Consider the following 13,452-nt stretch of genomic DNA (forward strand, 5'->3'; position numbering starts at 1 on the left):
GTGTTGCACAGACATCCAGTGGCTCCGTGATTAATCCAGTACACAGTATATACCATATTTGCCTAAGAATAACTGACATGTTACAGTCTTTGATTAAACCTGCGATATTTGCTGCACACAGATCCTGCCAGCAGCATACTATAGTACACTAGTAAAACTTGGTTGTTTGATCATGATGCTGTATTTTTCCCTTTGAAAATACAGTCATGTTATTACACAGCAGTGTGCTATTGAAGTTATTAAGTCTCATCTTACAGAGTTAGATCCACAGTACAATATCATCAATATACAGGAGGAACTGGATGTACACATTTTCAGTTAACCCTGAAAAATGATCATTTATGCCAGTGTGAGCAGGGTATTTCCAATGAGTAGGAATAAAATGTGTTTTATTTCATTTTGTTTTTCTCTTATGGGAACCTAAAATTATCGCTTACATGTTTTCTTGATTTTCTCGACAAGATAACCACAAGGTGTATATTAATCAGCACCACGATCACTTGAGGCTACATAAACTCCCCACCTTTCTACCTTCAACCCACCTACTTACCCACCCACGCATCCCCTTTTTAATGCAGCCAAATGTTGCTTTCTTTTACTCAGGAATCATCGCTATAAAGAATTGTGGGCAATTCCATAAGGGTTGCAAAAAAAAAAAAAATCAACACTGGCTTGCATCTTGTCATGTTTGCAACCCTGAGAGATTTTAATGGCAGAACTCTGTCATTTTATGTCCTTTTTTGTTCACTCTTCCTGCTATAAAAAATGTAACTCACAATCCTCACATGAAATTTACACAAAATAGTCAAATATTCCACGATTTTCTTAGTTTAATGAGCGTCATCACTTCATGGATGCCTCTAAAAAACAAAGAGGTTGATAGTCAGTTCATCAGCGCACATGGCAGAGTGAGTGTAGAGCATTCACATCCAAAAGAAACTTTTATTGTTGGTGAAAAATTAAGCACAGATCTCAAATAAAAGACTTGCACATTCTCTTGATATTTATTGCACTGTGAAGCTATTCTATTGTGCAGATCTTTTGTCTGATTCTGACACTGAATTCTTTCCTTTTTTTGAAGCAGCAGATTGTTTCCTTGTAATAATGACATTGGGACAAAAAGCCCATGAATAAACCAAACAGACAACGTGTTATATTTGTCTCAAGTTGATGCGTTTTGATTTGGATGGTGGCACTCAGCCTCAAGCTCATTCGTTATTGAAGGTATTTAAAACAGGTAACAAATATTGGACAGCTTGTTTTGAAAGAAAGAGGTAAGGGTCCTCAAAGAGCAAGGTGCTCGATTTTTGCCACACATTACTCAAACAGAAGTAAAAATGTAATTTGGGGAGTACTTTCAGATATGGACAAAGACACCATAGTTACTCTGCTGAGTCTTTACTGGAGCAGATAGGTATTTTGGATTTATTCAGTATAAACTGCAGTGTCAATATTTATGGTAATGAAGGAACACAGCGCTAGAGTGAAGCTAAATTGTGTGATTTTTATAGTGCTTGGGCAACAATAGAGGTCATGCCACAGAGGAACAAGCTACACAAACAATGTCCATTCATTGTTGTTTTCTGCTTTTTCAGGGAATTTATTTACAGTAAGAGCTGTGGAATATTGCAAGACTTACACTTTTAGTTGACTTACCCTCAGAAAGGACATGACAAGGTTTTGTTTTATTAAATTGTATTCATATTAAGACTGTTAAAATGCTATATTTAATCCAAGTGGTGAAATACTTTTGGCACGTAATGATTTTAGCTGTTGTTCCCTCTTTTGCAAAATGCATTTTAACTCTTTTAAAAGCACCTTACATGCCTCACATTTGCTATTTTTTCAGCATTGTGAGTTAAACAGAAAGAATCACTTTGGCAAACTCCGTCTATTTGAGTTTGGGCTTTTGCCATTACAGCTTTGCATGGCTGACTGGGGCCCAGTTTAACCTTTGAAACAGCCCTACCAACGATTCTGCTTCAGGGTAGAGCAAAATAGGTAGGTGAGAGGCAATGACATGGTGAGGAGCTAACATCTGTGGTGGTGAGGGCAGAGAGGTGTGAAGATAATAGCCCCAATGGGGAGATATGCAAGGCAGGGGTGCTTTATGAGGCTCGGTCAGTCTGCTGTGAAGGAGTCCTGCATTGCACACAAAAACCAAAAGAGTAATCTCTAACCTATTCCACAGAGGAGCCTTTGGATCACTGTCTTACTTTCATTTCTTTCCTTTCCTACTGTCTCTTATCTTTTTCCATCTCAAATTCAATTTTCTTTACGTCCATGGCTATAATTAAATGCAATTATTCTTGCAGACTATATCAATTACAAGTGCATTTCTGTTAAACAAACAACACTTTTTTCAATTTAGCTTAACATCCTCTTCTGTCCTTCTTATGCTTTTCTGTTTTAGATTGTATGCAGATGCTTCTAAATACACAGTATGCAAGTAATCTGTAATTACTCGGAGAAAACCCACACATGCATACCAACACTCACAAAAGAATGCATTACAAAGAAACCTGTTACTGTAATTATATTTTGCCTTTAACAGACGACGTTTGCAATATAACTTTGCAGTTGCTGATCAGTCACAGTAACAGTGACTTCCTGTATATGGAGGCAGTACTGCTGATGTTGCCTTTATTTTCTTAGACATGTGACTGAGGATCAGTTTTAGCTGCAACAATTTTATGAAAACTGATCTTAGTGCTGTTTTTCACCAACATCCCAGTTAGCTTTCTGATAAAAGAGGTGGGCATACAATAAATATGAAGAGAGGAATATTTATAAGCATTTTCTATAACAACTCAACAATTATGTGGTAATAAGGTGGAAACACAAGATAGTAGTAGAGAAATAGCAAGTTATTACCACTTAATTACCAAGTAACTTATTATTATGCTATTAAAAAATTATCATATAGTATATAATATGGGTAAGGGGGTCAGAAATTGTGGGTAATAATGTGGAATCAAACATATTCCTATGAGGCAAAACAAATGAATAATAGTGCAGTAATGCTAACAATATTATAACTTGCTAGCATTAAAACAGCTGTGCATTAGAATTTCTATATGCAGACTTGTGGTAGTAACCTCATAATACTAAGGTTAAATTGGTTGATGGCACTATAGCCATTTCTTCTAAAAAGCGCCAGGCAAATACTGTTATCAGATTTTGGAAAAACTGAATACCACACACAGGATAAGGTGCTTTATAATTGTATTCCTCCTTTACAGCTCACTTAAAGGTGGCTTAATTCAACTTAGCATCCATAGGTTTCCCCTCTCTTCTTTCTCTGTCTTTACACTGTCTCATTGTCTTTCATTTTTTTCTGCCTTTTTTCCTTTCTTTGAAACTCCACCCTCACAATTTCTTGTGTAAACAAACCCCTCACTGGTTTTCTTTCTCTCTCTCTCTCTCTCTCTCTCTCTCTCTCTCTCTCGCTCTTCGTCCTTGACTTTAGTTTTCCTTATCCATCTTCAAGGAGAGATGGAGGGAAAGTGGCTGGAGGGAATCATGTTTCATCATCCACCCATATGAACTGAGACAGGGCCTGACATCTTCTTTTGCAGCTGTTCGTCTGAATATCATTGTTGTTTATAACTTGCTGCAATATTCAGTGGAAGGCTCTCTGTTTGGTCACATGTCAAAAGAGTTCAAGGGACCAAGTCATTACATGCAGCAAAAATTAGTCTCTGGCCATCACTGTGGGGGTGGTGGTGGGGGGAATAAACCACTTATCTGTGGAACGTCTGCAGCAAAGCACTTGGCTTTATAAGGAGAGAGAGGATTGGGAGCACTCACTAGTGAGTGGTAGTTGCATGCAGACAAGCAGCTGAGAAGGAGGGGGAAGCACTCACAAAGCCGAGTGTGGTTTGCCTCCAGAGGGTTCAGGTTTACAATGGAGAGCAGGAAAGCAAAACAGAAACTTGAAATGGCAGAGTTGTGGCAAAAGCAGCAGCTCTCTTGACATGATGAAACACCAGCATGCTTTCTGAAAAGACGAGGCGATTTTTCATGATCCTCAGATTTCACTTCATAGGCAACTGGCAAAGCATATGGAGTCAAGAATGAATTATTGTGTTATATATTTTTTAGGGTTTTGGCAATGGGACACTTTGAAGTGAATCTTTGGTTTGGTGTTGTGTTTTTTTTTTCCTTTTTTAACTGGCTCACTAAATCCCATAAGCTGCTATAGTATCTCTAACAGCCAGACCGTGCTTTCTTTAATCATAACTAGACAGTGGCTGTGTTTTATCCAGCAAAGCCTCCTGCTTTGTAGTTTTGGGAAAGAACAACAGAATCAATTAAACAGCAAGGGGGACATGGCATGAGCAAGGAGGGGAGTAAATAATAGCAGAGACAGGTCATGAAGAGGAACAGTAATTAACTATCCATTTATAAAAATGCAAGAGATAACATTCATGAGCTGTCACTGTTTACTCAGGACTGGAGGGACTTTATAACTGTCTCTCAGGAGTGAAGCATCCATAAACAGGCACAGGTACTGTATGTGTGCATTTGTTAAATGGAGACACACAAGTGACTCAAGGGCAACTCTAATACGCTGCAGAGAATGGAGCGAATGAAATGATAAGTTATCATGCTCAGCTGGAGCTAGACTATATGAAACCAAAGATGAACTGAATGAAGACAGAACAGTTTGAATAAAAAAGTGGAAAGACCAAGATAGAATCCAATCAGGAGAAAAACGGGTCTAAATGTGATTCGATGAAAACTGAACTCAACAAAGTCTTTTTCCCCTCTCATGAATCAAAAGTTACAGTAAATGCTGAGTGTGTTTGTTGGGGAAAAGTGTTGGGGGCCTTCAAGGTGATAAGGCCTGTAGAGGCTCAGTACATTAATGAATTGACATTACCCAAGGATCAATGGTGAAGCTCTCAGGATTTGAAAAACTACACTTAATGAAAAGGGATTACTCTCTTAAGATCAAGGTCCTCCACTTCACGTCTTCCCCTCGCTCCTCTTCTTTGGCTCTTTTGTATTCTGTTCCAAGCTCCCCCGCCCTTTCAGAACAATAAACACAAACACAGGCTCTCATTTGCATTATGACAGGGTTTCCCCAATCAACTGGTTTTAATGAAGACTTTTGCTAGAAATGTACCATTACTGCATCTCATCTTTTTTGCACTGCATTGCTGTATGAGCACACTTTGTTAATTATGGTTCAATTGAGTCTATATTGGAAGTAAAACAGATTTTATATTTTACCTGGTTTGTGCTCACTAGGATATGAAATGTGCTGAAAGTTTGTACTTTTTTGTTTTTCAGTGACAGTGTGTGCAGTCACCTTAATCACAGCGATGATCGATTCTAATAGCAGCTCAGAGCTAAGGAAAACAAATCATGCTAAAATATATGGAAATTAGCTCCAAAAATGGTTCTGAAGAATCGTTGGTGATTTAAAACATAGGTTCCCAACACACATACAGTAGTTTCAGGACTTATTCTTTGCTATTGTATCACCTACGAAGCACATTAAACATTCGGGGGATTTTAGTGCATATTAATAGCAAGGTGAATTATTACAGTGCAGACGTTCTTTGCAAGTTTTTGTGAATGTTTTGGTATATACATTCATAGCCATTGTTTTAGTAGTCGGTTGAACCCCTTTTGCCTTCAGAACTGACTTAATCCTTCAACAAGATGCTGAAAACATTAACCTGAGATTGATGTGAATTGCCCATTTTACCACATCCTAAAGCTGCTCTTTTTAATTGGAATCTGGTGACTCTAAAAGCCATTTGTGTACAGAGAATTCACTATCATGTTCAAGAAACTAGTTACGCTGTTTTGAGCTTTCTGACATGGTACCATATCCTGCTGGCAGCACACTAAAGAGATAGACATGGTCAGTAACAATACTCAGATAGACTGCGGCGTTTAAATGACGGGGACCAAAGTGTGCCACAAAAATATTGCCCACGCCATTACACCAACAGCAGGCTGAATTATCGATACAAAGCAGGATGGACCAAGCTTTCATGTTGTTTATTTCCAAATTTCTACGATCCACATGCTGCAGCAGAAGGTGAGATTTATCAGTCCAGTCAATGTTTTTCTAATGCTCCATTGTCTAAATTTGTTGAGCCCATATCAGTTGTAGCCTCACTTTCCTGTTCTTAGCAGACAGGAGCTGCACCCAGTGTGCTGTAGCACATCTGCTTTAACGTTCAGTGTTTGGGGCATCAGCTTCTTATCAGCTTTCTGGTCATCATGAAGACATTTTCACCCAAAGAACTGCTGCTCACTGGACATTTTTTTTTTGTAAACCCTAGAGATGCCTGTATGTTACAATCTAAATACATCAGCAGGGTCTGAAAAACTCAGACAAGCCTCTTTGGCACCAACAACCATGTCAAATTAACTAAAATCCTCTTGCTATCCCATTCTGGTACTTGAATTTAAACAGGGCACCTTGACCATCTCTACATGCTTAAACGCATTAAGCTGCAGCAATGGGATGGGCTGATGCGCATTAATAAACAGTTGAGTAAGAGCACTTAATGAAGTGGCGAGTGAGTGTATTTATCTTATGGGTGGAAGGAACAAGCTATGGCTTACCTTTTAACAGTTTCTTTCTTTTTTTTGTCCTTTTCTACATTTGCTTTTTTAATTAGATGGTGACTTTGACAGCGTCCTGATTTTGGTATTTTAATGGTCACACCCACAAATATGTGAAATGTTGAGGAAAACCAAGGGTTTAAGCAGCTTTTTAGGACTTTCATTCTGCTGCTACAAGGCACTGGCTTTCTCTACTGAATTTTGGGTGTTTACAATTGTATTCGCTAACTTCACAAACAGGCTGCTTTTCTAAACTCGCTCGCATAGAGCGTTTGGCACTCTAAATGCAGAATTTGAATGGAGTTTTCATTTGCTTACTTGCTCATTTGTTCATTTGTGTTAATTTGTAAACCTAACACAGTTGACCTGTATCAATTTATGTACTTCATGAGAGTGAGCACCTGCACATTCATTTGTACACTGTGTGTACACAGCACTTAATATAGTGTGCGGTACACTCATGCTTGTATTGCGTACCACGTCTGCCTCTAGATCGTTTTTCAGCTCTGACTTCCACCGTGTTTCATCCTCGCATCTGTTGGTCATCTTTTGAACATATGAACCACATTGAATTGTTGTTCCCTGTGCAGGCTTTTTTTTTATAACTTTATTTCTATCTAAAGCTGTTAGCTAGTTAGTTAAGACTCATGAAACTCGGTGTGTGTGTGTGTGTGTGTGTGTGTGTGTGTGTGTGTGTGTGTGTGTGTGCGTGTGCCTCTATGTACATGGAGCACCAAACTCTCACCTGCTATGAATAATTGATCTGTTGAATCTAGGGCGCATGAGGTTTGTATGCAAGAAGGCAGCTGCTGCAGCAGGAAGGTACCTTACAGTTTGTTTTAAAAGAAACATGTAAGGGCTACCAGGATGTCGAGATTAGTGAACTAGAAAATGGCACGGTTGTCTGTAGACATGGATCTATACTGGCCTGATGACTCCAAAGCAGAGCTATGCAACTCTAAATCATTAATCAGAAAAAAAAGCTTTTAGCATGTACTGTAGCTGGAATGGGCTATGCAAAAATATAAAAGGAGAGGTATTGTCATTTCTACATGTGTCAGCATGGTGCAATCAATCACAACAATTGATGTAAAAAATCTGAAGGAAATTTTCAGGACTTGATTGTAGAACAAAGGTTCTTGACAATTGGGGAAAAATGTCTCGATATTTGTTTATAAATAGCAACACAATGACAATTTGATAGGTAAAAACAATCTGAATATTTGTCCGGTAAACACGAAATTATTCCTGTTAGTGTGACATTGTTAAGTCATCCAATAAACTCACGTTACCTGTGCTAAGATTATAGTCTTTCAGCTGACAGGTATGTGAAATGAAAGGGGAGTTTGATGTAAAACTCCAATCAGATTGAGGCAAATTGTAGGGTACATCACCGTGCTATTAGACTGATTGGAATGTTATAAATAATAGATTTTTATATTTTGTGTTGCTGTTTGAATTTGAAAATGAGAAAGAAATCACTTTTACTTTTGGCCCACACTGGTCATTCCACTCTGCTTTTCTAAGCACTGTGTTAATTTATTAACTCCACGGGGAAATTTCAATACTTTGCATTCCCCTTCTAGAGAAACATCAAAGCACAGGGTCAGTTAAAGAGCATCAGCCCTGGAGCTGGTAATGATTCAATGCCTTGTTCAGTTTCTTCATTGGGGAGATGCTTGCTGACACAAGGCTTGTAAGCAAGTCCTCCGGTACATAGAGTAACTGCAAGTCCTGTAGACATGTTTTCCCATGTGCACTGGCACTCTTTAAAAACAACCTCCCACTTCTCCAATTACATCTTTCTTAAATTAGATGGAGTCGGCAGATTAACTTATTGTTCGAGACTCTTTTGTCATTTGCTCCTTCTCCGTCTGCCGGCTCACTGTCACACAGTATCACTACAGCTGAGTTGTCACTCTGACAAAGACATGCAATGATTGGCTATGCTGCACTCTGTCACTGACATACATGCGCATGATTGAACAAGACACAGCAACTGGACCAGCCAGGCTGACTGACATCCATCCAGTCAGCTGTTAGAAGCTATAAAGTCAGCAAAAAACTCTGCAAAGAATTATTAAGTGTGCGGCACAGGAAACTGGAAGGAGTGTTATAGAGCCTGTGTATGCTAAGCTTTAATTGCTTGGTGCATTTGTTTTTTAAAAAGCCAACTATTTTATCTATTTGTTTAATCAAAGAGAAATCATAATTTAAATTAATTTAGATCCACTCTTCCAACTCAAAATATACTTACGATAATGAAAGAAATTTTGCAATAATGATATTTATGACAATGTTTTATCAGTGATTGCAGCTTGCAGCCTGCAGCATTGATTAGTGCAAACAAAATGAGGGGCGCTTTCCACCCTTCTTTTCCAATGAGCTGCTGTCATTGATGATGGACTACCCTTTTCAAAGTGAGAATCTACTGCCACGATTTGCCAGCGGCAGCATTATAGTGCAATTGTAGTGATACAGCATTTATACAGTGACACAGCATAAGCCAAATAACAAAAGTAGCCAAGGTTGTGTTTTCAGTGGAAATTTTAAGTAAACACATAACTGCTTAACACTTTACTTTAATGAGGACAAAAGTGACTTAAAATAGTTGCACGATCTTGTCACATAATAAAACTAAGAAATGATACATGTTGTGTTTTGGGTCAAAGTTTTTAACTAGTGCCCAGTGCTCTAAGTGCCCCTTTATTATCATGTAACTACTTCAGTAATTTGCATCAACCTCCTTATTTCTCCAGCAAAGTTAGTAATTTATTTACTTTTGGATTGCACATCATCAGCTGTTAGTGTCTCCTCAAATACCTTCATAGTCTGGTTGTTCTCAGTGCTGTGTATTATCCTCAAATAGTGAAACAAGTTTGTTGTTTTTACCTTTAGCAGGAATAGTTTTCTTGCATATGTTGCAAAGTATTGTTTTCTTTTGAGTAGCTCCGTTTTTAGGTACAAAATCTGTATCGGAGACTGACATGTGGTTCTCGATCTCGGACGTTCCTGGGCTTGTGTAGTTCCCTGTGGAACATAAGTACATAACGTCACTGTATAATGCTTTGGTTATGTTTGTTTGCTTGCCTTTAGGAAAAATGTTAGGGGTGATCAAAACGTTTTGAGAGGAGATCAACTAGAATAAAAAAACCTTCAATTATTTCAGTTTGGCTGTTCTCACATTCAAGACCCTCTTCTTGGGCATGTCCAGACAACATCCAGTGCAACTGCTTTTCCAGATTGGTCCCACTGAGGCAAAATCAAAAATAGCATCCAGTCCGGAAGTTTATGAGAATGTCATTTTTAAATTGAGGAACACACAAACAAAACAATGTGAGATTGGAAAATGCAACTCCAGTAATGCTGTTGATTGTTATGAATCTCTTCCCCACTGGCATTCATCTAGTATTACTTTCTGATGTTCTTTTAATCATCCATTATATTATACCAAACTTCTCAGAGCTTTGTAAGACTGTTTTAGCTGATAAAATAACATAAGGTAAGAAGTACTACTTTAAGTAAACAAAAATATTTGATTCAGTTCACAGCAAATTTTACTTATATAGCACCAAATCACAACAACAGTTGTCTCAAGGCGCTGTTATATTATTCATTCTGTTATTACTAAAAACAAATTGCAATTGGCTTATTTACACATATTATCTCTGTGTGTTATTAAGAAAAGTTTTGTTGTCTTATTAACAGTAAAAGCAATGGTGCAATATTTTTTGGTTTGGGCTTTTTGGTTATACTGGCTAACATCATTGTTTATGAAGACATGGTAAAGAAAGCTTCAAATTAATTAAAAAGGTCTTCTTCTCTGGGATCTCATATGTACAGCTGTACTTTCATTCAGAAATAAAATTTCAGTATCTTGTGAAATAAGACTGAAGAGGTATAGATATCCATTCATATCCATTTATACTGCGAATCACACTGTAAAGATTTCTCTGCATTTGTAGCGTTAGAGGCTGTAAACACCTCTGAGAGCCAATATAAAGGATAATTATTAGCCACTCCACCAACGGGAATTGTGTTATAAATGCTATCACTTTAATAGAACTACAGTTTGTGAACTACATATGGATATGCTTTGGATGATTTATATAAGTTTGGCAGAACCATTAATTTAGTTTGGGCAGTGCAGTGCAATATCGCCACAGGGAGTGCAATATATTTGAATCATTTTGCTTTGTGCTGTCATGATAAATGAAAGTAGTTGGTGGCTGATAGTGTTGCTGTCAACAGTCGTGATTTTTGGCTAGTGTACCTGTGTAAGAATATGCATGGATGGTGTGTACATGCTGTATGCATGCATAAGTGTATGTATGCATTTGCAGCTGTGCATACATGCATGATGTATGGCATCAGTGGATTTTTAAGAGAATAATCTGAAGGTGTGAAGTGTAAAAGAGCAGGAGGTACAGATGCTGTTTAGATTCCAAGCGGAATTAACTCTTAAGTCAGTTAATTAACATGTTGGTATTAAACATCTGTGGATAGCTCAGCCATCAGCCTTGCTCCTCTTTGCCTGGCTTCTTCAGCATCTCCAAATTCCGTCTTTGAAATACACAAACTTTATATGGTAAATGGTGGTAAATGGTCTGTATTTGTATAGCGCTTTTCTAGTCCCTAAGGATCCCAAAGCGCTTTACACAACCAGTCTATACATGCGCTGTAAGATGTCGCTTCTTTAGAGGAGTTATTTTTAGGACCTCTGAACTGAGAAACCCTGTTGCCACTCGTATAATGTCTGCCTACTTTATGTTTAACTTCCCTCTGGTTTGTCTGCTCCTTTTTTATGTGCTGGTGTGCTGTGTAGCATCTAACCAACATTCTCAGTTGCAACTGTCTGCAGCAGGGAGTAAAAGTAAGAGAGGCCTCTGTCATTGTTTTATAGATCTATCAAGGGCCACACAACTGACCTGCCAGTACTGTTAACAATACCAGACAGCCATAATATAGCACTTGGCAAGTTAGAAATATCAGTCAAGAGGGAAATACAATGGTCTGTATAACCCTGACATAACTTGGCAGCTTGTGCCAGCCTGCTATGTGACTGGGCTTCAGTTCTCACCTACTCTCTATACTTTTACTGTTCTTCTCTCTTGGCAGGGATGTAATCAGAAACATGAAGCCATTCTGTCCCTTGAAAAGAAGCCAAGCAGACAGAAGAGTGATCAAATTATAATTAATGTGCAGGAAGTGGTCACACTGTGGAAGACTGTTGACAGCTTACAGCTTCACAGCACACACTGTGCTGATATGCATGGAACAAATCACAGGAATAAAACATGGAAAAGAACAACCAAATGTAAATCAACAGCAAGAGCCCTGCTGCTCTGAAAAACAACTTGTGGAATTTAACTTAGTCCTCTGAATATTTTCTGAAGATCCCGACACTCCTAAAGTCTCATTATATGAAGTGATGAGGTGAATTAAGGTAAAAACTAATTGATTTCCTGCATAAAATCTTATGCAGTTAATATTCTCCTCACACACACACAGGAAAAGATACCTCAGTTTGTTGATACCTCTCCACCAGAAGAATATCATGGCGATACTCTGTATTTCTGCAAAAAAAAAAACAATTATATTCTGCTACATTTCTAAAAGGTCTGCAGCATTGTCACTGTTCTCACCCATTTTTATTTCATTCACCAGAAGAATAGTCATGCAACCTTATGAGGCAATATTGCCTGTAGTGGGGTCGGGAAATGGCAAATGAGACAAAATCTATAACATTTTGCAGTCAACTGTAAAATAGAGAAAAAAAACAAATATTCCCCGGCAAGTGTTGTCGGTCACAGCTGTTGGCAGGGGCGTTCATGTGTGAGTTTGCTGTTCAGTCAGAGAATAATGGCAGTAATCAGTGCTTTTAACAAGTCAACAGAGAAATACTTTAAAAATGCTAATGAGAAAGAGCTTGAGTGAAAGTATAATTTTTGTGCCATTACGGCTGTTTCTTTTTCCTTGAACAGTAAATACTTGCATGTGTGCTTTTGTTCCAGCTTTGCTAATTAAAATAAATATGCAATCACTGACCCACACTGAAAATGTCAGGAGCTGACGTTCTGCTTGCTATGAAAGGCTTATGTAAGTTAATACGAACAGAAACGATTGAATGCAAAAACACAATTTAAAGAGGTTAAGTTTCACTGCGGCCTTGTGTCTTAAGACTCTTGTTAAAATTGTTTAATGTTTGCAAGTCAAACCATCTAGGAAAAACACACACACATATATAAGAAGATGTGATCATTTATTCAACAGTCCAGTGCACTGACTTATAATTATTGACCACTGTATGCATGACCATTATTGCAAACATGTTTTGAGTGCTAAGTGAGCTGAGACATTATTTAGAACCAGCCAATAGTAGAGGCAAAAACACCAGAGAGCTTATCAGGGTCTTTGGAGAGACACAGGAAATTGAGTTTGTCCAGTCTAATGATGGGCAGAGTCTCACGGCTTTACAGACGTACCATTTCTCTCCTATTAGCAAAGATGTGTTATTCATGAGGGCAAAGCTAGTGTGAACTACGTTTCATTGATATTCTACACAGTCACTTCTCATTGTCTGGCAAGGGACCCGTGCCATTCTGTTTTATTCATTCATTTATCTTTTTCTATTTCTAACCCTCAAAAAAAAAAAAAAAAGGAACTTGGTGATGACGATGGTCAAGGGGTCAAAAGTGATTGTCTCTGTAAAGAGCTATGGATACCCTTTCTCATCAGTGGGAAACTTTATGGGAAAACTGGAAGGTGAAAGACCTGTGATGCAAAGTGAAGTGTTAATAGACAGGCCAGACTCCTACCAGAAATAGCTGTGCTTTTTCCTTTTCCAAAAACACATTATCT

The sequence above is a fragment of the Pundamilia nyererei genome, unplaced genomic scaffold, assembly GCF_000239375.1.
Source record: "Pundamilia nyererei isolate P.nyererei 1_Seehausen unplaced genomic scaffold, PunNye1.0 scaffold00091, whole genome shotgun sequence".
NCBI lineage: Eukaryota > Metazoa > Chordata > Actinopteri > Cichliformes > Cichlidae > Pundamilia > Pundamilia nyererei.